General features: G+C 40.4%; 1 pseudogene across 1 annotated transcript; it reads left to right on the forward strand.

The window, feature by feature from the left end:
• LOC309415139 (integrin alpha-2-like) lies at positions 1-26420 on the forward strand (annotated as a pseudogene). Its single transcript has 16 exons — positions 1-177; positions 603-768; positions 2041-2114; positions 3685-3807; positions 5797-5942; positions 6642-6781; positions 8944-9146; positions 9932-10057; positions 18579-18718; positions 19803-19954; positions 21197-21283; positions 22084-22217; positions 23385-23477; positions 24543-24619; positions 24718-24801; positions 26417-26420. The product of its transcript is annotated as an integrin alpha-2-like (transcript).
• Positions 26421-26876: the final 456 nt, after the last annotated feature.

The following is a 26876-nucleotide window of genomic DNA, read 5'->3' on the forward strand; positions in this document are numbered from 1 at the left end:
ATGATAAATCCAATCTTTTATAACAGACAGTATGCCTTCTCACCTCAATCGGGAGGATGCCCAACAGCCACAAAAGTAATGGTTGTTGTGACAGATAGTGAATCATACGATGGCTCCAACTCAAAAAGAGTGACAGGTAAATGCAATGAAGACAATATAACCAGATTTGGCATTGCTGTAAGTAATACTATAATTGTATATATTATTGCAATGTTTGAAAGATCATTTTGTTGTGTATGCATGAAAGTGCATGTTCTATATATAAGCTGTATATAATGCATGCATTGTTACACTGGTGAGACTGAAACTAAGTTAAATTAATCTTTATGAACTAGTGAAATATTGATGGTCTTTAACTAGCTGAAAAAGCAAAACCAATATTACCTGAGCAACTTCAGTGTTTTTTTTCTTTGCCTTGGTTTATGTCTTTCCTATCTGAATGGTCCCTTGTATAGAAACATAGTCTAATAAGCAATTCAGTAATATGAATGAAAGTAATTTAATTTTTTTGTTACGTGTAGAATATTTCCTCAAATAATACAGAAGGAAATGGAGTAACACCATGGTTTCTTTCTCTCTTCTTATTTTGCCCCCCCCCCCAGGTTTTGGGATACTTAGTCAGGCATGAACTTGATACTAAAAATTTAATTAAAGAAATCAAAGGAATTGCTAGTCGTCCAACAGACAAGTATTTCTTTAATGTGTCATCTGAGGCTGCACTACTGGAAGAAACAGGAACACTCAGAGAACACATTTTTAGCATAGAAGATAAAATACTCAATGTCTCTGAAAAATTAGATCAGATTCTTCTAGCTGAGGAGCTGAGGATTTTATTTAGCTTCACCTTAGTGTAGTACTGTGAAAATGAGGGGCAGGTGGAGTTGCTTGTTGCTCCCCAGGAGTGCTCTGGTTTGCACAGGTCTTCCCCCAGCTACCCTACCCGTAATGAGCTTCAAGTTGGTTTCTGCAAATTTGTGGGAAATGTCCCTCAGTTGCTGAAAATTTCAGTCAAGTCCTGGGCTTCAGGCATCCTCTGAGGACTTGTTCATATGTGTCCAAATGTATTTGGAGCTATTACCATTGGAGGACTAAAGGTATCTTTATGATTGTCAGATTCACTTGTGTTTCTCTGTTAATGGTAAGCAACTGTAAAGATAAAAAGCAAATCAGAAGACTAGGTTACTGATTACAGAACTGAAAAGCTACAGTAATGCAATCTGTGAGGCATCTACCAGGCTCCAGCCCTAGCATCACCCACAGTCCTCCACGTACTGTTTGGATGAAGTTGCTGTAGAGGTGTCAGAGGCACTTCATTCCCCCAAAAGTCAGCTTTTTAAAGTCAAATTTAGACGTTGCTTGGGAGACCTGTGACCTGCTCTCAGCCCTCCCAAAGGAGCTTTTCATGGCTGCAGCATTACCGTGATCAGGATGAAATCTTTCCTTTCTCTTATACCTCCATCTATTCTTTACCAGGCCCATGCTGCTAATCAAATCAAGGCGGTCAGTTGGGCTTCCCCTTCTTGGGTTTTGCTGAGTACTCCTGTTGAATTCCTGTTACTCAAGTCCCATGCATGTAGCTTAGGAAATATTCCTGCATGTCACATTTACAACATTTTTTATAAGTCATATATTATGATAAACATTCATTTGAAAGTTGTGCATATAGAGTTATTAAAGCTGCTAATTTCAGTGTACTATTAGTGCTTCCTAGGGAACATAAAAACAGATTAGCCACAGGAACAACATTGTGCAGACTGATCCAAGCCATCTGTCATCATCTTTTGCCTCTTTTGGAAGAGACTCCATAGCATCATGGCTCCATGCAGCCATCTTATCAATTTGCCATTAAATCCTCAAAAATTCTACTGTTCATCAGCTCTCAGATTTCCATTGTTTGTAAATATTGGAAATGCTTTAGCGGAATTGGTGGGTTTTGATAAAATTACATATAGTCCCTATATAGCCCCAGAGGCAGCAGGATTTGATCTCCTGTGTGGTTCTATAGGGTTAACCATATGTGAATATTATTTTTTTTACCAGGTACAGATCAAGGTGACACATCCCAAATGGAAATGTCACAGGTGGGCTTCAGTGCACATTACGCACAAAAAAAGGTATGTGAATTTAATTATTTAATGATATAAGTAGACATAATTGTGTAGACATGAATGCTTCGAAGTGCAACAAAATAAGACTAATAAAACAAAATGACCAATTTTAAGATTTGTTTTTTCACAAGAAGGAGAATGTCAAATTATGCTTTTTTTTTTTTACTTGAATACCACAAAAATTCCTTCTAATAGATGGTGTATATCCCTAAAAGGAAGAAATATACATTAATATGTGGAGTTGAGTAATAGTTTCTTTCATGTAATGATTTTGAGATTAGTTAATCCAATGATTTCAGTGATTTCTGAGTTCACCTAGCATAAACAATTCAGTTGCTCCGAGTTAACATTTTGCAGTTGAATAACTCATAAGAATTGAAACAGTATCGTAAAGCTCATGTATTTCTAGGCAGCGACCAAGACGTAAATAGTCTGAAAATAATTAATCCAATATTTATAAAGTTAATAATATTTCTTTAAAGCATATTTCAATTAGAAATTAGAGAGAATAATGAATCAGATATATTTTCCATGCTAATCAATTTTAAGATCATCTTGACCAAATAGGTCCTCTTTGTAAAATTCAAGTGTGATTCAAGCACCTTTCAACTGAAAATACAGGAAGGTTGTCTCTCACAGCCCTTCATCTGAACAAAAAAAATTCTTTAAGAAGTCCTCCGTATTTGTACAAATTGAGGTTTTAATTTATCGAGCACTTGATGCTGGGAAATGGCAAAAATTAAGAAATATTTGAGATTTTCTTCAGGAAAATTACACATACTATTTTTATTGCAGTTTTCTATATCAGTATCTCAGTTCGGTAATGAAAGAATTTCAATAATGTGAATAATCTAAACTACGTTTGTTTTCTGTGTACAAGTCTAAGATTAAGTATATAAGTCATATTAATTTGGATTTTAGTTTTAACTGTCCTCTCAAGGACACCTCCTTACAATACACCTAAAGAATGAAATTTTCTATCTTTTTCCATCAGCTTGTGTGCTGTCATTTGCACTTTTATTGGCAAAAGGGAGTTTTAGCTTTTTTTTACCATTTTGTTTGACAGTCTTCTGAGGATCATGAGTGCATAAAAGCATGCCAAGCCCAACCCCAGGGTGGACAGGCTTAGGAAATTATCAGTGTTTCACAGAATCACAGAATGGTTTGGGTTGGAAGGGACCTTAAAGATCATCTAGTTCCAACCACCCTGCCATGGGCAGGGATACCTTCCACTAGATCAGGTTGCTCAAAGTCCCATCCAACCCATCCTTGAACACTTCCAGGGAGGGGGCATCCACAAATAAACCCATTTTATCTTGAGTTGCAGGGCCCTGGGAGCTAAAGCAGTTATTTATCCTCTTGCAATAGAGGGGTGATAATACAACTTAACAGGGCAGTAAAATCCAGCATGTAAGTAGTAACCATAAGCAGCTCAAATGAACTGCTTGCAGTCATTAGAATGTACATCACTGCCGTAAAACACAGTGATGTAGGAAATTACGTATGGTATTTTCAGCTTCGCTCACACTTTTTCTGAAATAAGTAGTTCTAAAATGTTGATTTTTATTTTTTAAAGGATGTTCTGCTGCTGGGTGCTGGAGTGGAACAGTAGTTCAGGAGTCTTCAAACAGGGTCACCACCTTTCCAAGCCATGTGTTTGAAAAAATTTTACGGGACAGAAATCATAGTTCATATCTAGGTAAGGGGCTGAAATACAAATCTGGAAATTTATCAAACCTTTCTTAAGATATTAAAGAACTTGGAAAATTCTGCTCTAGCCAGACAGCCAAACTCCTGTTAAGAACTGATTTGAGACTAAAAAAAGAATTTTGCATCCAAAAAGATTTTATTTACTGGTCAATAATTCATTGAATGAAATTTTTATTGTGTTTTTAAAATTCTTCTCATATCAAATGTGGTAAGCTGAAAAAAAATCTCTGTCACAGAGACATAAGAAGTCATGGGATTTGAAAAAGCTGCTTAGTGTATCATACTGATTGTTCTGGGTATCTTCTATTTTAACATTTATATGTACTTCCCCAATTACATGTGGATGAGAAGTTGATTGACTTGCTATCGTTTCATCAGTGCTCTCTCTTTTCTTGGCCTTTTCCAGTTCAGTTTATAGTTTTAGGAATATTGCTGCAGTTTAACAGAGATCTTATAAATAAGGCCCATACATTTTCTGATGCATGTTTTTGTGACCCAATAAAGCCAGGCAGTTTGTCTTCTTAGTACATTGAAATGTTTTCTGCAAACCTACAACATGCCTGCTCTGGCAATTCATCCTTGAAGAATACAAATGCATTAAGCAACTATGGCTTTCTTATCCTTGAAGTTTTTTAATGAGATGAGTTATTTTTCCCACTAATATGTAACCTTTTCCCTATGGCTTAGCAGTACTTGTATCCAACACAATGAAAAAACCTAAACCAAACCTTATGAGCAGTAGCTCTTTTACATGTCTGAGCTCTTCAGATTTTCTACTCTTCCCTTTTCTAGAATAATTCTGAAAAGATCAGGTCACTTTCAGCACTTCTCCAGTAGGCGCTTTCTAGAGTATTGGCCTCTTTTTGGAGCAAACAATGTTGTTGCCTTTTCTTACTCCTCATTGACACTGTTGCTGTCCCCCAATTCCCTTCCACCTCCTTTCCCCCACTAAATGCTCTCCATACTAGTGATGAGCCCAAGCTAAAGGGTTGCTAGCACAGTACAGCTTGCTAGTTTGGCCCCTCTTCTGCACTGCACCCTCTCACTTCAAATGGCTGTGTGATCTATTAATTAGGAATGTGTAGCCTTAACCTGCAGAATAAAATCTTTTTTTGTTGTTGCTTTTTGAACTTCTGGTCTCTAGTGATGATGTTCTCTTCCTAGAAAAACATAGTGACTGCACACAAATCTGAATTAGACTTGTATATGTAATGACCAAGGCATAATCCTTTTAGACTGTGCTCTTCACTTTGTACTGCAGCTTGCTAAAGACCTGCATGTTCTTCCCATCACTGGGATTTTGTTTTTCAGTTTAATTATAGGCTTTAGAAAGGATGATTTTGGTTTTTTCTGTTAAAATAAATTTGCTGTAATTAAACCACAGAAATGTAAAATGTGTAGTAATGCTAGCTTTATAGTGCTAATACATGTTTAAAATATTTGTAGGTATTAAAAGATGTTTCCTGAAAGCAAATAATATTAGAATAATGGGAATGAGGATTAAAATGTTTGAAGAAGTTCAATCAATCTAAGCCCTTCAGCTGACAAGCTATTAATATAGCCTGTTGTATTCAGCCAAAGCATTGGGCTGTGGTTTGGTGAGCTGTGGGGAAAATGCACTACAAGGTTTGCAGAATCTAGATGTTCCTCCCTGGTTTGAAGGCTGGCTGAAATGTTGATTTCATGTTTATTTCTTCATTCGAAGGATACTCTTTGCACTCTTTTTCCTATCTCCTTCACAAGTATGACATTTTTGTGGTCTATGTTTTACTGAATAGGCTAGACTATTGATCTGTGTTTCATTGTTCTCTCCAGAAGACTACTGCAAGTTTGATGTGATAACTTGGTTTCCCATCTGGAAGCATCATTCTCTGCCATTAACACACCAGGTTGACTCATCCTGTGTGCCTTTACAGATAACCAACTGACAACTTATAGTTAATGGTCTCATGTGTTAAATGTTGGCTTCTCTCCTCAGGTTATTCTGTTGCTGTTCTCTCAACTCAGAGCTCTGTCTATTTTGTTGCTGGCGCACCAAGATCCAACTACACTGGCAGAGCAGTGGTTTATGGTGTTGGCAGCCATGGTAATATTGCAATTGTGCAGTCCCAGAGAAGCGAGCAGGCAAGTATATTTTGGTCATGAATGCAGATTTTGCAGGCATCTGTTTTTATTGACACAGCAGTAAATTGCAATGCATTTGTTTTGAAAATTCCTCTTTCTTGCAATGCATTTAGAATCCCACTTGCACTTATCTCTGCCACTAGACTATTTCAATGAGGTTAACTGCAACTCTTAAACAGTATTTTAGCAAGTCATTCAATTAGTGGTAAAAGATAATCTACAAAGCCACTTAATGTATCATGCTGTCAACACTTCTAATTGGGAGAGACTCAGTGAGCTCCACTCTACCTGTGAAGTTGTGAAGATCATATAAAAAGAGAGATTTGGAAGCTCATTCTCTTTTTCTCCATTTGGGAAAGAGCAGTAAGACATATCTGAGAGTAAATCAGAGACTGGGTAGTTTCATGTGCACAGTTTAACATTAAAAAAAATATACCTCCCATAGTTTATTCTCTGCATTCTTATTGTTGAGTGGTAAAACCATAGCAGTAGCTACTGAGTGGAAACAGTGGACACACACATAGTAAGGATATGATTCTTCAAACATTGGAGCATGTTATATAGTAATTTCCTTCCAAAGGGTGATTTCATTCATTAGTATTTGACTACTTCTGGGTGTAAGAGTTTTCTGAGTCAGGTACTAAAACATTATGCTTTACAAAATCTACATACAAACAGAACTCTTACTACTGATTTCAGATTGGCTCCTACTTTGGCAGTGTGGTGTGTTCAGTGGACATTAACAGGGATTCTGTGACAGATGTGCTCCTTGTGGGTGCACCAATGTTTATAAATGACCTGAAGAAAGAGGGAGAGTATACATGTTTTCCATCGCAAAGATAGGAATGGCACTGTAGCGAAGATGGAATTGGCTTTCTGCCTCCCCATCCATGGTAAGTGGTGATATTTTCATTTGCAGCTGGAGGGATTTGCTGTTGTTCCCTGGACTACAGTTTTACCAAGGAAAAGGCAGTCCAAACTGCAATAGTACTTAGTGGCAATGTCTGTTCTGTTAAATCAGAGAGTGATCAGAAGACCAATCCCTGGCCCCATGGCCATCTGGTGCAGACTCACTCAAGCCGGCATTGCTTCAGGCTAGCTTCTTTCAAAGCAGACTGGCCACATGCATGCTAAAAAGCCTTTGGCCCTGGATCTCTTCAGAGCCCCTAAGTCACCATTTAGTGTATCTTTTTCAAAGTGTTTGAAATACTGTGAGTGGCGTTTTTGTAATGAGAAATAGAGCATGTGCTTTGCCCAGGGTGTTGCATAAGTGCAGGGGTAAGTGGTGTCAAGCCTGCCTGGTTTAGAGGACTGCGGATGTGCAGTCTTGTTTTTCACAATGCCCAGAGCAGTCTTGCCCGTTTTGCTTTTCAGGAGCAGATGCAAACTTTCCCCAGAACTGCTTGTGCACGTAATCTGGGAATAAGCCAGCTGGAACAGACCAAAATGGAGCCAATAAGCAAGTTAATAGCAAAGCGCTATTAGTGACCAGGGGCCTCCTGCTCTAGGTAGCTCCCTGGTCCTGGTTTTAGGCACTGTACACAAATATAACACAAGGTTGACTGTTTCTCTGAAAAACTTAGCTCGAGGCTTTTGCTAATTAATTGTTTGCCATTTAATTTTGGCAAATCTGTTCAACACCTAACAGTATTCCCAAAACAGTTCTAATAAATGCTCTTCTGCCAGTTTTCTGCATTGTTTTGTAGACTTTCATACTGGATGGTTGCTATTACTCATGTTGTCGTTTTTGTCAGCAAAACCATCTTATTTCTCTGAAGCTTGACTGACTCTGTTTTTTATTCAGACCTAAAACAGGTAGGTGTTCTCAGAATATCTGTATTAACAGTCCTGAAGCCTCTGGCACTTTTGAACAGCCTCACAATCAATTGTGGGTGTCCGGATATGCAAAGTAAATTAATACCTGCTATCCATCAGAGAAAACAGAACATGGCCTTTTTACTGTGTAAATTGCAATCAAATAAATAGAGAGGAAGGACCATCTTCAGCAGCAGCTCATAGTCAGATCATCCTGCAGTAACAGGAAACTGTACCCTAAGGCAATTTCAAGGTAGATGGAGGTGCTGGAAGTGGTACTGCTGGCAACTGACATAGGTCCTTGTGGCTGTGGAATTAGACACAAAATATGGAAGAAAAGAAAAATGGAAGGATTTTTTTTTCATGTTTTGAAAACTGAATAAATTGGAAGACTATCCTTACAACTTTTAGACTTTGTCAAACGTTAAGTTTAAAATTATTTAAAGTTAAATAATATATTAAGTTAAGAATAATGAGAGGTTTTTATTTTTTTAAAGAACCTGGATTTGTGCAACTTGTCTATGTTGTGCAAATTATACTTTTCTAGCCATTTTTAGTAAATAACTTGTCTGGTATTTCTAAAATTTTAAGCACAGTATGATAACTGAGAAGGATATTTGCCAGAGCGTTGAATTTAAGCTGTGTAAATATGATTATTATAATTATATATTATAAATATCTCCAATCTTTCTTTCTTCATTGGCACTGGAGAAGTCAGTAGTTTAGCATTTGGACACATGTTTTTTGCATTAGTTTAGTTAGGAAATTGCATTTCTGTTTCAAAGAATTATGTCCAGTTACATAATTTCCATTCCCTCTGCATAAAAACTGGTAATTCAAAACTGGAAACTGTATTTTTCAATGTATTGTGAAACTTTCCAAACAGTCAGATGAGGACAGTGAGAACATTTAAGCTTCATACATATGGTTATATTAGCTGTTAGTGCTTTGCATAGCATGCTTTAATTTTGCTGTGTAATGCTTGCCAAGACTCTTGAGACAAAATGCAAACTGAATGGGCAAACTGAATGGGGAAGGAATTCAGGGTTGAGTAGTCCAAGGGGAATATATTGGAAAACAAAAACAAAAAGCAGTGCACATACATAGATACTGCTCCTATGTCTAATCTGATGCAATGATAGCTGTGTGTTTGCTTTTTCTTTTTTTTTTTCTCCTTTTTATAAAGGGAATTTTGGATCAACAAGAACTCTTAGAAGTCCACAGGGGTCAGAAAATGCTCACTTCAGATCAGCGATCGCAACACTTGCAGACATTGATTTGGATGTCTTTAATGATGTTGTAATAGGTGCACCACTGGAAAACCAAAACTCTGGAGCAATTTACATTTACAATGGATTTCAAAAGACTATAATTACCAAATATTCTCAGGTAAATAACTTTGTTGCATAATGTTGTACTCAGTGCCTTTAGATCTGCTAGAGGAAAACAGAAGGATTTTCTATCTATTTATTGGCTACTATTTCATCCTTTTAAAGGAGTAATGTTATTCTCATGGCTTATTTCAAGTTTTGTGCCTCTCCTTACTTCAGTTGTCAGCATGTCTTGGATGATGTTGTGGCGCTTATAGCTGAAGTGTACAGAGGAAAAGGACTTGGAGGATGCTCTATCTGAGCCTCTTATAATGAAGTCAGCTGATTTCCTATACATTTTTTGACACCCATTATTCAGGTTTTTAGGGCTGATATAGAACAATAAAGACTGGATAAATCCCAGCCCTGTAAATTATAAATATGTAGTATTAAAGGAAAATACTTTCAGGGGTCTTCGCATATCCCATATGCTAATATAATGGTAGTTTTAATGTCACTTTCCATGCAGACTTTCTGCTATTTCAGTATTTGTTAGAAGTCCTGTTAAGCTTCCTATTCTTTGAGTTGCTCAATATGAGATGGCAAAAGTTTCCGGTAAGTAATAGCTGGCATACAGTAGTCAGTTAATTTATCTACACTCAAGACAGAAAAATCTAGTCCATTGTCTGCTCCAACAGGGGAGGAAAAAGTGCTTAAAAGCATCTGAGAAAACATCCACAAAAGCATTTTGTTTAAACAATGCATTGTGTATACAGAGAATATCAGTGAAAATTCATTGCTTAGGCTGCTATCTACAGACTTAAGCACCCTTGTGGCAAACTCAGTAATCAAACTCTTTCCCAGAAAATTTTAGGACCAGATTCTGCTTTTGGACAACAGCTCCAATTCTTTGGAAGATCAGTAGATGGCTATAGAGACTTCGATGACTGACATATCAGTTGGTGCTGATGGAAATGTGGTTCTGCTATGGTTGGTAAACTCTTTTAGAAAGGAATCACTTAATGATTCAGATGCAAGTTGAGCATTTAGTTTATTAAACAGCAAAACAAACCAACCAAAAAGATCTTTCATTCTATGTGTTCAGAGCCTTCATCGCTGCTATCATAGCTAGCTGAAAAACAACATTAGAGTAAACCTCTTTTAAGTATGTATCATCAAACCATCAAAAGCCAAGCCAGCCTGGGGGGCAGAGCCAGGGCGTGCAGGGGGGAAGCCGGTGGCGGAGGCTGCTGGGAGGGACCCGGGAAGGGACGGGGAGGGCCAAGAGATGTTGGGATCACCCTGCATGGCTCGACCTTAAGGAGAAAGAGCTGTGGCGTTGATCTGCACGGCTCGACCTTAAGGGGAAGGAGCTGTGGCATTGAGAAGCTGGTAAACAGCTGGATATCTGCGCAGCTCGGCCTTGAGGAGAAGGAGCTGTGGTAAACAACTAAGAAGATGCGAGGAATACAGGAACACCTGCAAGCAGCGAATCCTGACTGTGTGAGAGGTGCATGGACAGCGCGTGATATTTTGTATATAGCCAATTGCAATAATGTGTGTAACAAGCTGTAACCAATCATGAGTGTGTGCGCAGTGATTAAGTGAAAATTATTATATATATTGGAGTCAGACAAGACAATAAACGGCTTCAGAATATAACTCTCATAGAGTTGTGAAGTCCATCCTTCTCCCGCAACTGGTGACCCCGACGTGATACGATCTCTGGGATCTCATCGTTGAACACCGGTCGAGCGCAGAGGACGCCGTGGGAGAAGCCCGGTTGGAAGAATTGCAGTCAGCAGGACTGACGCAAGGAAAAAGAAAAAGGAATACGTTGCAACGGAGAAGCACCCAGCGAGGTGAGGTGAGCAACCGGGGCGGCATGGGGCAGAACACATCGCATGAAGAAGGGGCGATAGTCAGACTCCTGCTGCATATGCTCTCTAAGAGAGGACTGAAATATGATGAATATACACTTAGAAGGCTCCTAATTTGGTGCCGAAAGAAAGGGTACCCCCCCGATCCGTCTGTGGCGTTTAAGGCAGAGACGTGGAAGGACATAGGAAAAATGTTATGGGAGCATATTGAGAATGGAGATAAAACCGCCGCAGAGTTAGTGATGGCATGGGAATTGATATTAACCACATTAAAAGCCTTGAAGGCAGAGAGAAAAGCTGCAGCTGGTATGGAGGAGGTTGTTAAACTGCCTTCAACCAATCCCTTCTTAACCGAGTCAGAGGGTCCAGGACCTTCAGCGACTCCGACTGCACCTCCTGAGGGTGAACCAGCTGCATCAGATAAGTCAGAGAAACAGGTCTACAATGATATATGTGAGGGCAAGACGGGACAACGTTGCCCAGAACAATGTACTCAATGTTCCTCTGTGTGCCCATGTGAAAGATTGATGGGGCGGGCTTCACCACCCCCGAAACCACCCAGACTTAACCGATCGAAAGCCGTAGTTTTGAAGCCCTCAGCTGAGCCCCTGCCACCTCTATGGCCCCCATTGCCTGATAGCAGCAACGAAGGAGAAGAGCCTGTTGTAGAGACTATAGGGAGGCAAGAGCCTAGAATGAAAGGAGACCCTAGAGAGCGGTGGAAAGACCTTTTTTTAGGAGCGGTGAAAGATGAGGAAACAGAGTTACCAATGGCATTTCCTGTTAGAGTACAGCCTCACGGGCCCAATCGCTGGGACCCATTTCATTGGGACTTGATTAAGGAAGTGCGGAAGGCAGTGCAAAATTATGGCTTGCAATCACCTTTCACGCAAGCTCTATTAGATAACATATTCACGGGAATGGTTCTTACACCATGGGATTGTCGGCAGATGATAGATATGTTGTTGACACCAACCCAAAGGTTATTGTGGGCAGACAGATGGTATAAACTCTGTATGCAAGAAGCCCTGAGAAACCTGGAGCGTCAAGACGGCGATCCGCTTCAGAACATTACTATGGAACAAATGACAGGCCAGGGACCATTTGTGGATGTTAGACTGCAAGCTCGGCTGCCCTTAGAAGCCTTGCAATTAGTTGGGCGACTAGCGTTGAATGCGTTGCGAACAGTCCCTGAGGAGGGAAAGAGGCAACCATCTTATACTCAACTTAGACAAGGGGGAGATGAACCATATATGTCTTTTGTTGATCGTCTGAGAGACGCTTTGTATAAGGTGTATACCAATGAAGACGCAAAACTAGCAGTGTTGTTGAATTTAGTGGTAGAAAATGCCAATGTAGATTGTAAAAGAATTTTGTTAGCTTTGCCAAAAGAAGCAACGTTAGTACAAATGGTAGAAGCCTGCAACAGAGTAGGCTCTGCCACACATCAGGCAGAGACACTCGCAAGTGCCTTTGCAGCAGCAATTAAGCCATTTATAAATGGAAAAGGGGAGAAAAAATGTTTTAATTGTGGAAAAACAGGCCATTTTAGAGCTCAGCGCAAGGCCACAAGGAAAGGACCTAGGCAGATTGAGACAGGTCATAAATCCTTCCAACAAGGACCCTTTCAGCAAGGAACAGGCCCAGCAGGAGCACCATGTGGTCGATGTCAAAAATTTGGTCATCAAACCTCAGAATGTTATTCAAAGTATCATCGGGATGGTATGAAATGGGGAAACGGGCGACCGAGCGCGAAGGCACCCCGCACGACGACACAAATGGGGAAGCACCACCAGGCTGCTTGGCAAGCCTTAGCGCCCGAACTAGAGGGAGCGCTGGAGTGGACGTGGAAACAACAGTAGAAGTTACCTTATGGGACATGTCGGTTTATGATGTCCCGACTAATGCGAATGGACCATTAGGATATGGATTGAGTGCTTTGTTATTAGGACGATCTTCAGCAACAAAGCAGGGACTTTTTGTTCTCCCTGGAGTCATTGTCGCTGATTATACGGGAACCATCAAAGTAATGTTGTGGACTCCATCTCCTCCTGTTGCGGTTCCTGCAGGCACACGTATTGCACAATTGGTGCCTTTTACTGCTTCTGTACCTCAGGCAGTGCAATCAGTGAGGGGGAAAGGAGGGTTTGGCTCAACAGGAAGACCAGAAATCTTTCTAGCATTAGATATCAGCAGAAGAAAACCGACTTTGAAAATGAAGTTTAGGCATCCTGACCCCACCGTGCGACCGCGACAATGGACCATCGATATGTTAGTGGATACAGGAGCTGATGTGACCATAATCAGTCAGCGAAAGTGGCCGCCAGGCTGGCTGGCTCAGTCTCCAGCTCACGGATTTGTAGGGGTTGGTGGGTTTTCTGCAACACAACAGAGCATAACAACTCTAACCGGTGAAAATCCAGACGGGTTAGTGTGTTCAGTACGACCCTATGTAGCCGCATTACCATTAAGTCTGCTTGGGCGGGATGTACTGAGTCAAATGAATGTATCACTCTCTAGCGATCCGCAGGGTTTTCGGTAGCGGCCATTGAAACGTGACCTGTGCTCAAACTGGAATGGAAAACCGATGATCCAGTGTGGGTAAATCAATGGCCGCTGACCGCAGAAAAGGTCGCCCACCTGGAAGATTTGGTAAAAGAACAGCTAGAAAAAGGCCATATTGTGCCAACCATTAGTCCTTGGAACACACCTGTTTTTGTGATTCCAAAGAAAAGTGGAAAATGGAGACTATTACATGACTTGCGAGAAGTCAATAAGGTTATAGTGGACATGGGAGCCTTGCAACCAGGGCTACCATCTCCCTGTATGGTATCGAAGTATTGGAAGCTTTTGATTATAGATCTCAAAGATTGCTTTTTTACAATCCCTCTGCATGAAGATGATGCCAAACATTTTGCTTTCTCAGACCCAAGTACAAACAAGGTGCAACCCATGCAAAGATATCATTGGACAGTATTGCCACAAGGCATGAAAAATTCACCCACGATGTGTCAAATTTATGTAAATTGGGCTTTACAGGCAATCAGAAAAAGGTGGCCTCAATATCTCATCTATCATTATATGGATGACATACTGTTGGCCGGTGATCAATTAAATCTGGAAGAAATGATGGGGGAGCTCGTTGAGCTTTTAAGACAAAGTGGGCTGCAAGTGGCGCCGGAAAAGATACAAGCTGAAGCGCCTTGGAGGTACTTGGGGTGGATGATCACTGAAACGTCGGTGACCCCCCAAAAGGTTGAATTAAGAATTCAGACTAAAACATTAAATGATGTACAAAAATTGGTAGGAGACGTTAACTGGATTCGACCTATTTGTGGGATCACAAACCAAGATATGGAGCCCTTGGTTCAGCTCTTGCGAGGGGATAGCAGGTTAAACTCTCCTCGACAATTGACCAAGGAAGCCCGGGAAGCAGTAGCAAACATTTCTGAAAAGGTAACTCAAGCATTTAGTTCTAGGATAGACCCCTCGATAGGGATCACTTTGGCAGTAATCAATCATGAGCGACATCCCTATGCGCTTATAATACAGTGGATAACAAAGCTAGAATCAAAAGCGGACCCATTGAGAATTTTAGAGTGGGTCTTTTTGCCTCAGCAGCAGAGAAAAACCATCACCACGAAAGTAGAGTGTTTTGCAAATTTAATTATGAAAGGGCGCAACAGAATTATTGATATATCGGCAAAGGACCCGAAAATGATTTTAATACCATTACAACAAGAATATTTGACTTGGGCTTTGCAGCACTCTGTTCCCTTCCAAACTGCATTAGCAGGATTTGAAGGTGACATTCAGATTAATTATCCATCACACAAAATGTTTACCTTTTTTAAAAACCATGAAGTAGAAGAAAAATCAAAGTGTAGTCAATATCCAGTTCAAGGTGCTACAGTATTTACGGATGGTGGTGGGAAGACAGGCAAGGCAGCAATAGTATGGCAAGAGCACGGAGAATGGAAAGAACGGGTACTTGTCGTGCCAGGATCAGTTCAAAAGGTAGAACTACAGGCAGTAATTGAAGCCTTTAAATTATGGTCTGAAGAACCTGTGAATATAATTACTGATTCTTTATATGTAGCTGGAGTACTCCAAAGATTGGAAGGTTCAATCCTCAGACAGGTACAGCAGGAACAGCTATATCAACAATTTAGAACGCTTTGGGTTTTATTGCAGAAAAGACGACATCCTTATTACGTTACGCATATACGCAGCCATACCAACCTTCCAGGGGAATTGGTGGAAGGAAATGCAAGAGCTGATCGGCTGACTGCCGCAGTATGGGCTGGACCTGCCCCGGACCGTTTAGGTCAAGCACAAGCCTCTCATGCCTTTTTCCATCAATCTGCCAAAGTTTTAGCGAGACAATTTAATCTAAGTGCAGGTGACGCTAGAGCTATTATACAGACTTGTGCTGATTGTCAACAAATAGGCCCAGGTATCGCGATTACAGTAAATCCCTGAGGATTGCATTCGCTACAACTATGGCAGATGGATGTGACACATGTCGCTGACTTTGGAAGATTTAAATATGTTCATGTTTCAATTGATTGCTATTCTGCAGTAGTTTGGGCCACTGCACAAACAGGAGAAACTAGTAGGCATGTACAAAAGCATTTGCGAGCTGCATTCGCAGCCCATGGTATACCCCTACAAATTAAAACCGATAATGGTCCTTGTTATGTAGCCCAGTCAACCCAAAGATTTTTTGCTCAATGGGGAGTGACGCATGTTACTGGAATACCGCATTCCCCAACTGGACAAGCTATTGTTGAACGAATGAATCATTCCCTGAAGTGTTTACAAAACAAAAAAAGGGGGAGAGGCTACCACACCACCCCAAGAACGTTTGAATAAAGCCTTATATGTGTTAAATTATTTGCGTCTAGCAGAAGGAGAAACAGTGCCTCCCATAATAAAACATGTAAAAGGAATGACAGGAAGCCTATGTGAGTTAACACAAAATGTGCAAGTAAAAGTTAAAAATTTGGAAAAGAATATGTGGGAAGGACCTTTTCAACTGCTAACCTGGGGACGAGGTTATGCTTGTCTCATTACAGATTCTGGAACTCGTTGGGTACCTGCAAAATGGGTAAAACCATGGGTGGAACAATCACCATCGTCATCGTCAGACACATCTTGACACTATCAGATGTCATCGCAACCTGGATGCCACCTCAGCCAAAAGAAAATGTATGGGTAACATTAGCAAATCAAACAGGACAGGACACCTTCTGTCTGTCTCTTTCCTCCCCGGGCAATCCCTTTTCAATCTGCCAGAAGGGTTATGGTGGCTGTGTGGAGATCAATTGGCTGGGAAACAGCTGCCTGGGAACTGGTCAGGGGACTGTACCATGGGCATCCTAGTTCCTAATTTGCAAATAATTAATCAGACTGAAATTAGCAGTATCATTAGACAAACATGGAAAGCTTTTAAGGCAAAGTGCTCTATAACTACAAATCCTTTGGTAAGATATAATATTGGTTTTCATAGCCTTATACAAGCACTTTTTCCATCACTAGAAGTAGCTTCTATCGCTAGGAGTAGTACAGCTAGAATTGTTTGCCTTGTAGCATTCTGCTGTTGACTTAAGCATAGTTGATATGTGACTGCTGGATTATGGTAATATGCCATGTGAACAAAGCCTACGAACCAATAGACAGGATGGCTGTGGCGCGTGCAGCACGTCTGGCCAGCGGGCACATGCGCCATAGGCTCCCTGTGTTGAGAGGTGACAACCGAGGCGTGTTCCAACACTCGCTGGCCACGTGTGTCGAAACTCGTTCCTTGGCAAATGTATAAATACTGGGATTTCCTGAAGGGCAGTGGGCCGGTATACGGCAAGACCACCGTTGCCTCCATGGGGACGCCCACGTAAAGCTCGCACCTACGGACTGCTGGGCTGAGTTTGCGGCACAGGACGATACAAGAATGTACAGATGGTCCATCTTCCTCACAGTCCTCGGGTTGCGAATGATCCATCAGGTTTTGTTTATAGATAAACAAAAAGGGGGAGATGTTGGGGTCACCCTGCATGGCTCGACCTTAAGGAGAAGGAGCTGTGGCATTGATCTGCACGACTCGACCTTAAGGGGAAGGAGCTGTGGCATTGAGAAGCTGGCAAACAGCTGGATATTTGCATGGCTCGGCCTTGAGGAGAAGGAGCTGTGGTAAACAACTAAGAAGCAGCAAAGGAGTGCAGGAACACCTGCAAGCAGCGAATCCTGACTGTGTGAGAGGTGCATGGACAGCGCGTGATATTTTGTATATAGCCAACTGCAATAATGTGTGTAACAAGCTGTAACCAATCATGAGTGTGTGCGCAGTGACTAAGCGAAAATTATGATATATATTGGAGTCAGACAAGACAATAAACGGCTTTGGAATATAACTCTCATAGAGTTGTGAAGTCCATCCTTCTCCCGCAAAGAGACACCCCTGTCCACCGCCACTGTGCAGGCACGTGGTCCAGAGGGAAGGGGCAGCAGCAGGGAATGAGGCTTGCTTGAGAGTATTTGTAACAGTAGGTTGTACTCCAGTCACCACAGTATAATTTTGATAGCTGAGCCTGAGACAGATGAAACCACTTCCCACACAACCTACGTGACCTTTACTAGCTGGTAGGCTGATCTGGGGGAGAGACTCGTCCTGCAGGGTAAGGACAGAGAGCAGTGAAAGAGAGTTGGCACCTATTTCTGGCAAGAAACCCATCTTTTCTGGAATGTGACCTTTGCCAGAGCAATCTGAGTGCTTTCACAAAATAAAGAAAAAAGGCTTCAGAAGAACCTAAATCTTGTGCCTCCCTAAGTACCGTATATTTTCCACTATTTCTTTGAGGCGCTAAATTAAAAAGCAGCTTGCTTTCCTATCTGTCACGTCTTCTCGCCTGAGGCTCCCCATTGTAACAAGAAAAATATCACTGAATTGCTACTTATTTCATAATAAAACAAGATTATTAAAAGTGAATGGTCAGTTTGGACCGTTGACCCACAGTAGAACTGCTCCTGGTGCTGATGGGAGTTACATTAAAGAAAATTATGCTCCTTGGAGTACCAGCATTTATTTAGATTTGATTAATGAAGATGCGCATTTTTCTTTCACTCCATCATTTGGTCTGATTAATGAGTTTCACTTTTTGTTAAAGTGTTTGTTTTTACATGCAGGGTTCCTTTGAAACTGTTCTTCAAAATCTTGATTAATTACATGAAAGTTGTTTTTCTGAAAAATAAGAGATGATAATTGAAAATGAAAAAAATTGTAAATGAAAAATTACTCTTCTTTGCCTTCCCAGAGGAGCTCAGTAACTTCCCTAAAGCAGAAGAAGCTTACTTATTGGGAAAACAGGACAAGGGCTTTGTTCTTTGTTATCTTAAGGGAAGGATTAGAGCATTAATTTGACATTATAAATTATTTATTGTCATTACTGAAAGTTACTGTATCAACAAATTCAGTTACATGCAATGAAAAATAATTTTACCCGTTACATAAAAAATGTTTGCATTGGGAAGAAAAAAAATTCAATGTTACATTTACAGATAGTAATAGAAAACAGCCTCTAAGTTACCCAGTGCTCTTGAAAAATCACACATAACCTTTTAAAAATATTTTTCAGGTCACAAAACACTGCAAATGTGTCCGTATTTGCCTCATTTAAACCTGGGAAAATCTGTCTGCTGAACAAGAACACAGAAATAACTGTCAAAATATGTTTTCAGGCTACATTCAGACCTGGTAAGATAAATAATCAAGTGGGTAAGAGTATTTCAATGGCTTGTTTTATATTAGTTTCTTCAAAAGTCCAATATTCAAATGAGTAGTGGAAATTCTAAAGAAATATTGGATTGAATGTCAAGAAAGGCAATATCAGTATAAAACTTAAGTGCTTGAGAAAGTGGTTTTAAGACCTACTTTCATCATTGGCACCATAATCTTTGAAAAGTGAGGAATTAACAATATAAAGGAGAGCTGTATCCTCACTGTTCACCAAACCCCAGAAAATGTCATTAGTGAGAAGCTGATTTTTTTCAACCTTTGCTCACCAAGTTCTGTTGTTTTCCTTCAGCTGATATCACTCAGGGCAAGAGACTTTAGGAAGGGTAACTGGGTATCTCTGGAGGATGCTACTCATGGGGACAGAGGCTTTGTTGAGATGCTGGTTTCAACAGCAGACTGGAGACTTTTCAGAAAAAAAAAATCTATAGGCTCAGTGCAGATGTCAGTGAGGGGAAGCTCTTAATTTCAGAGGACAGGAGGGCACCAAATATTTCTGAGACCAGCACTGGCCTCTCATGAAGCTATTTAAATGTACATGCCATGGGTAACACCAGTTGGACTATTTCAGTGCTATGTATAGTGCCTTTAGGAACTCATGTTAGCTATAAAGTAACAGTGAACTTCCACAGTGTATTAGTTGTAACATGAAGAGAAGATGACAGAAATTATTATGTGATTGAAGAGAAGATGCAGGTTCTTTTTAGTCTCCTCAGAGTTCAGGGATATGGTTGCAAGGCCCCTTTACCTAGCATAATCCTGGTCCTGCTGACTGGCTTCTTGCCTGAGCTGCAGGCTCAGACATCTGCAGTGGAGACTGGATTGATTGCCTTTTAATGTACTCTCTGTGGATGAGAACTTACATCAGGATTTAAACCTGTTTAACTGCTTTGGAAAACACAAGAAAATTTTATCATTTTGAGACTGCTCTGTGTTTAGCAAGATACGAAAAAAGTAAAATATTTAGTGTGGTTTGGAAAGCCTTATCATTCTGTAATGTTGAGCATAGTAATGAGATCATGAGCAGTCAGACTCAGCAAAAAATGTACTGCTATTCTTCTTGTAGCTATAAAGTACAATACAACATTGGATGCAGATCTCCAGTCCTCTAGAGTGACTTCTAGAGGATTGTTCAAAGAAAATAATGAAAGGTACATGCAGAGGGATCTTGTGGTATGTCATGAGGAGAATTGTGTTCATAACGTCTTCAGTGTACAGGTAAGTGCAATTGCAAGCAGCCTTATCTGACAAAAATGATCAGAGGAAGACATTGATGAATTTTACATCTATAAGATGAATTTCATGCATGATGTAATCAATGATTTACATTTTTCAGAGCTCCCACAACTAGAAAAGACTGAGTAAGATTCTGATTTCAAAGACACTAATAACTGTCTGTCGTGGTTTAGCCCCAGCCGGCAACTAAGCACCACGCAGCCGCTCGCTCACTCCCCCTTCCACAGTGGGATGGGGGAGAGAATTAGGAAAAACCTCGTGGGTTGAGATAAACACGGTTTAATAGGACAGAAAGAAAAAAGGAAACAACAATGATAATACCAACAAAGGAATGTACAAGAACAAGTGATGCCCAATACAGCAATTGCTCACCACCCAGTGATTGACAGCCCGTCCCCGAGCAGCGATTTCCGCCCCCCGGCCAACTCCAGTTTATGTACTGGGCATGACGTCGGATGGTAGGGAATATCTCTTTGGCCAGTTTGGGTCAGCTGTCCCGGCTGTGTCCCCTCCCAGCTTCCCGTGCACCCCCAGCCTGCTTGCTGGCAGGCCAGCACAAGAAGCTGGACTGTCCTTGACTGCTCAGCAACAACCCAAAACATCAGCGCATTATCAACAGTTCCTCATCCCAAATCCAAAACACAGTCTCACACTAGCTTCTGTGAAGAAAACCAGCTCTATCCTGGCTGAAACCAGGACACTGTCTTATTCAGCACGGCTTTTTAGGACAGAAGCGGCCACTCTTAATTATGTACTTCAGCTCTGACATAACACAGAGCCCATAGTCCATAGTTTCAATAGATTTTAATTTCCCTCTGAGTAGATTCTTCTGTAAGAACTGACTTGTGTGGCAAATGTTTTATCTCAAACTAACAACATTTCAGGCAAACTTCTGGTGCATGCTAGCCCTAAGTATAGACAAGTTGTCTTGGAAAAAATAAAAAAAGTTTCCATCTTTCTCTAGAACCAAAGACCAAACACAACCCTGAGAGCTGCCATATGCCCCCTGCATGATGCTAAGTCAGGTAGTTAGAAAGTCAGAGGACTTTGATTCCTGCTTTGCAACGCAAATATCTGATTTGTTGATCACATTTAGTGCCATTGTGGCACTAAATTTTCTGCAAAACAAGTATGTGATTCCCCTCAAAAGTGTTTAACATTACTGTATGTAGATAATTTTAAAGTTGAGCACTGTCATTCAGGAAATGTTTTTGGTTTTCATAGATTCCTTTTATTAAAGACTGTGGCGAAAAAGAACTTTGTATCTGTCATCTTGTTCTGAATGTTCAGCAGAAGGCAGATGATGGGCAAGTGGAATTGTTGGGGTTGGGTGTTAGTTTTCATCAGTTGGTTTGTAGGCTCTGGATGAATTTCTAGAGAAGAATGTCTTTCTAGTTCAACATCTACTTAGAAAAAGTGGAGGGGGGGAGCAATAGCACTTCTGTCTAGTTATTTAATCAAGGAAAAAGAGGTATAATAGGAATACAGATATGGAAGTAGGACTCTTGTCAGCATAGACAAACCCAAGTTTTGGTACCTTAGGGATGAGGACATGGTGAGCATTCAGAAGAATCATGCCTGGCTGGCTGCTGACGGGAAAGGGAGTGTGCTGGGAGAGCAACAATGGCTGCAGCAGCTGTCTCACTTCCTCGGGGAGCAGTGAGGATCCTGCAGCAGGCTGTGCCACTGGAAAGCAGAGGTCAGCTGTTCAGGCAGCACATATTCCAAGTCCATATGCAGATACACACATGCATGTACAGTACACAGAGAGACAGGGCAGCCTTTTCCTGGAGCTGCCATCCCAGTCTGCCGCCTGCTTTCTGCCCGCCTTCCCACCAGTGTGGAGCCCTTGAAAATTCAAAGTGACTCTGACAAGTAGATCATCAAGGTCTTGCACTTTAAGAAGACACTAATTCCATTCAGTTTTAAGAAACACCATCACCATTTTTCCATGTCAAAGGGTTTAGAAAGCAGAGGGTTTAAGAGCGTAGAATGTAGGAAATGTCTTGCTGTGCTTGTTATTTGTTGTTGGCACAACATTTTCATGATCCACAGCTGGTCTAGTACCTCTGTTTACAACAATGGACTTTTTATTTTCCAACAGCAAACAGCAGTTTGTTGTCAGCAGCAAAACCAGAAGAATAATGTTCAATGTGAAATTGAGAAATAAAAAGGAAAATGCATATAACACCAGAATCCAGGCTACATTTTCAGACAACTTGTTTTTGCTTCATCATCTTTACCAGTACATGGTACCCATCCTCACTGTTTCTGTTACTGCCACTGACTTTCCAGCTTCTCAGAGATTTTTTTTTCTTTCTAGTAGTGCCTATCCCATGAAAGGAGAATGTGTGCGCAAACCTCTCTCCCAATTTATTTTCTTAGATACCAGAATTATTCCCTTCGGGATATCAGTTTGTTTAAGTCAAGGAGAGACACTGTCAACTCAGCATAAAAGTTGGCAACCTGTCAAGTTTGACCTCACCTCAGTATTTCAGTCATCTTTTCCTCACTTTAGACCTTGGCACCCACATCTTCTGCTTAACTCCCAACAACATGCCTGAATACAGTTGCTGTGCCACAGGGAATTCGTGTTTGATAAATCAAGCATGCAGCATTGATGTGGCCTTAAAGCACAGACTTTGGATCTAGAAATAGTTTTACTGCCAAGGCCATGTATTCCAGCTAGACAGTTAATCAGATTGAAATGATTGCTATACCAGAAGCTCTTCTAATGAATTTTGTCTTAGAAAAGGGAAAAGAAAGGAATTACATACAGACTATTTTGGGGAGCTGTCCTAGTTTTGTGGGGATAGAATCATAAAAGTTTTCTGTTCAGGAAAGCTGCATTTCTAAGATGACTGCAGCACCTGTTACTGTGAGAACAAAGTTGATAATGTCCCAAAAGTGGGATCATATACCTGGTGTGCAACACTCCAATATACACACAGAGTAGAGGTATTTTATTTATAGCATATTTGCACAGATATGGGTGCTAGGTGGTATTCCACAAAGCTAGCATACCACACAAAGGAATCACCACATATTTAACCCATTAAACGATTAGCAAAAACAATAGAGAACCTCACAAATTTACATTCATTGGCTAGAAATTGCCATATTGCTGTAGGTGACCGGTACTCTCTAGCCTGTATTCCTTCTTCCAAGCTCAGCACAAAATTCTCACAAGATCATTGCAGCTCACAAGAAACTGCATGGGACCGGTCCTTGTCCCACCTTTCTCCTGTCTTTCTTCTAGCCCATCTGCATCAATAGGAATTACTGCCATAATACCTATTTGTACTGCTCCTTAGTGTAATACAAGTCCTGTTGAAGATACAGACTGGGAATTTCCTCTCTGTTTTATCAAAACCTGATATTAAGATGACTTTTCTGTCTGTTTCCTTTGTAGAGCAATGTGACTGAAATCTCATGTCAGACAGGAACAGCACAAAGTACAGTCATTTGCCAAATAAGCTATCCTGTTTTCAGAACAGGATAACAGGTACAGCTAGCACGTTTAAATAACCTTGAATGGTACCCAAAAGCTTTTTTTGTTGTTTTCCCCTAAATCTGCATTTACTGCTGGTGAGGATTTCTTAGATTTGGCAACAGTTAACTTCCCTTTGAGTTTCAGAGGCATTAAAAGAAGCAAACTAAGGGCTAAACTTTTGTGACCCTCTACTGTATTAGAGGAAAAAAAGACTCTTGAAACACATTTGTCCCTAGCCATGGCTTTCAAATGCTACTGTAGCTTTGTAACTCTTGGAGGATGAGGGCTGGGAGCAGAAGCAGAGAGCATCATGCGTAGTCTTCTGGGAACTGAGCACAATTCCCGTCAAATCCCTCCTGCTGTGTGAACCAGGGGTAGCTCCCTCTCTTGCTCTGTGAATCTTATCTCTCCAAGAAGGCAGCATTGCTTTGAGAGGAAAGGGATGGCCCACACAGCCCTAGAATAGATCGTATATCCTTTTTCTCATATATACCATAAATCCTGGGATATCCATGGTTTTATGGAACTTAACCTATTATGCCTCTGGGGCAGAACAGAAATAGGCTTCCAGCCTCTAAGACAGTCAACTGGAGCAATAAGAAACTTGCCAGAGAGAATAGAAACATGATGTTTGGGGGGGGGAAGAAAAACCAAAAACCTAATTAGATATAAAAAGTTAAGATTGTTCTGAATTTTTAATGGCATTGGTCAAAGTGGACCTGTTGGAATGAATGGAAGAAAAGAGTGTATACAAAGCTTGTGTCGGTGCTAGTGTTTAAAAGCATGTAACTGAAGCAAACCTGAACACCTTTTGTTGCAGCTTGTAGCTAGTTATAAACCATTTAAAAATGCAAATAGCTAATGTTTATGTAACAATGTCAAATTGTAGGTGAAAGAGAGAACAAAGCAATTCTGTAATATTAGAAATGACTGAAATACTAAAAAGAAGTAGGTGGAGAATCCAGATACAGAGGGCAATTCTAGACATTTGCACATATGAATAATTATGTTATTGTGAAGTGCTTTGAACGTTGTACCATCAACTCATTTACTGTGTGTTCCTTGTCTCTTCCATAGGTATCTTTTGATATTAGTTTTGATTTTAACCTGAAAAATCTTCAGAATATGGCAGTTCTAAGTTTTTGTGCACTGAGGTAAAGTGCACAAAAATCATATGAAAGCAAGTTAGGTATTAATACCTTATTTGTATAAAATAATATAATATCCAACTTAAATGTGTTTTGATGGACAATGAAAGTAAGGAAGAGCAAGAACTGGACAACCAGGTCAGCTTATCAATTCTTTTGTGGCATGATGCAGAAATTCACTTCACAAGGTATGCTGAATAATGTAAAGAGTTGCTGTCATTTTTCAAAGGCATTTGAATATAGTAACAGTCTTGAAAGGCCACTGAAAAGCTAGTGAAACTTGGTTTTCATTTTGGAAGTCATAAAAAATTCCCCCTTCATCAACAACAGCAGAACCTTATGTTCTTCCAATAATCTTCCACACAAAAGATTATGGAATGTGTAGTAAGAAACTGTGGATCCATGTTTACCTCTGCACAACTGTTACAGGGGATCAGTTGCTCATGTGAATGGAAGCAGTATAAAAACTAAACAGTGTTTGTGGTTTTGATAATATAATTAGTATATACTATATAATAAGGGTGGGCCTCTGGGCTCAAATGTAGTGACACTGGATCAAATCTGGAGTTACTGATCAAAACTGAACAAAAGAGCAACAAGAAAAAGAAACAAAAATGCCCCAGTTCAAACTCTCAGCGAAGAAATTAAAAAATAAATACATTTTTATGGACGTCTGCTGAACCTGAACCAAAAATATAAATGCTTGTTAGCAGTTTGAGATAATGTTTTGAACTAAAACCTTAGGTGGCACATAGCAGATTCCCCCTTGCTGCAGCTGTGGTGGCAGTGGCAGAGCAGCACATCCTGCTTTCCCATGCACCCGGAGACTCTGGCTCACATCTACCCCTTCCCTCCAGGCGTCAGCCCATTCCCCTCCCTGTGGAAGGCAGGTTGAGGCTGTTGCAAGAGGGATCCTTTACCCTGGTGATTCAAAAAAGTCAAAGAAATTTAAACTCAATAACATCAAAGTGTTATTAAGCAGACATCTTTATTGCAGCGCCCGACGCATGGGGGAGATCTCCTCCTAACATGCGTGCGCTGAAACAAAAGTTCATCCTTTATATACCTTAAAGACATGAATATTCACACATTTTCCAAGAAATCTCCGCCTCCTTGCTTATCTACTACATTTACGTAATGCTGGCCTTGCAAAACTACACTACGCATGCGCGGGTGTCTCGGGTGGTCATTGGTGGTCGTTTGGGGAGTTAGCCCCCTACTCCTTTTTCCCCTTGTATGGTCACAGGTCTCCTGAGGATAATTTCTTCTCCTTGGATGTTTGCCCCTTCTGTTGTTTGGCCAAGCAGTTCCTTCTTATCCTCCTTGTTTGAGCACTCCTGCCAGTCTGTCTCTACGCTCAAGGTTAAGATATCTTCTCTGTTCTCTTTAATCTCTCAGTCCTTGCTCTTAACTCTTCTTTGTTTTAACTTTCATGAGGCCTGCTTTCCTTGTGATTAACTGTTCACACATAGTTAAAATGTTAGCATTGAGGAAATACAGCCTAAGGACTATGAGAGTAGGCTGTTAAACATAATCACACAGTTATTAGGCTAAAGAATTCAATACTGAAGTCAAACTAATCATGTGATCAATAACCTTCCATATATTAAGGAATTTGCAAAACAGTTGATTAGTGACACATGCTAAAACCTTATAATTGTTTTAGATCCTTGTTTCATCCCCCCCTTTTCTATTATCTTTGCGCGTTCTTTCGCAGTCCCTCATAACATACCATTATTAATTGTCCATCGATTAAAATACCTCCCTGTTGCGACTTCATGTTTGATCTTATTCTTTTTCCAGGTAACATAATCATCCACATTCTTCTGACAACACCATATTGAACATCGAATCATACAACAAGGACATAAAACAAATAAGCTAATAACTAATATTAGTAAAAACAGCTCTTTGATCCATTTAAAATTTGGTAACCAAGAGGCTAATTTGTTCCAAACTTCTTCAAATCCCCAAGAGGTGTCATCTAAAGTTATTCTTATTATGATCTGCTCCGTAGTGGGGGTTATTAAATAGAGAGATGTTAAACGGGACTGGAACTCCTATTAGAGATAATGTCTGGCTAGAATCTCTAGGCATTTGCAATCACTCTTGTTTAGTATTTCCTAATATTATTATATATTTCTGTAGATTATTTTCGCCTAACTGGGTGAGATCTTCCCCTTGGTATTGGGATTGGTACAGCCGCCCAAACAAAATTTCAAATGGACTTAAATTCTCTTTAGTTCTGGGTTTTACCCTGATT

This window comes from Phaethon aethereus, assembly GCF_964289735.1.
Source record: "Phaethon aethereus genome assembly, chromosome: W".
Lineage (NCBI taxonomy): Eukaryota > Metazoa > Chordata > Aves > Phaethontiformes > Phaethontidae > Phaethon > Phaethon aethereus.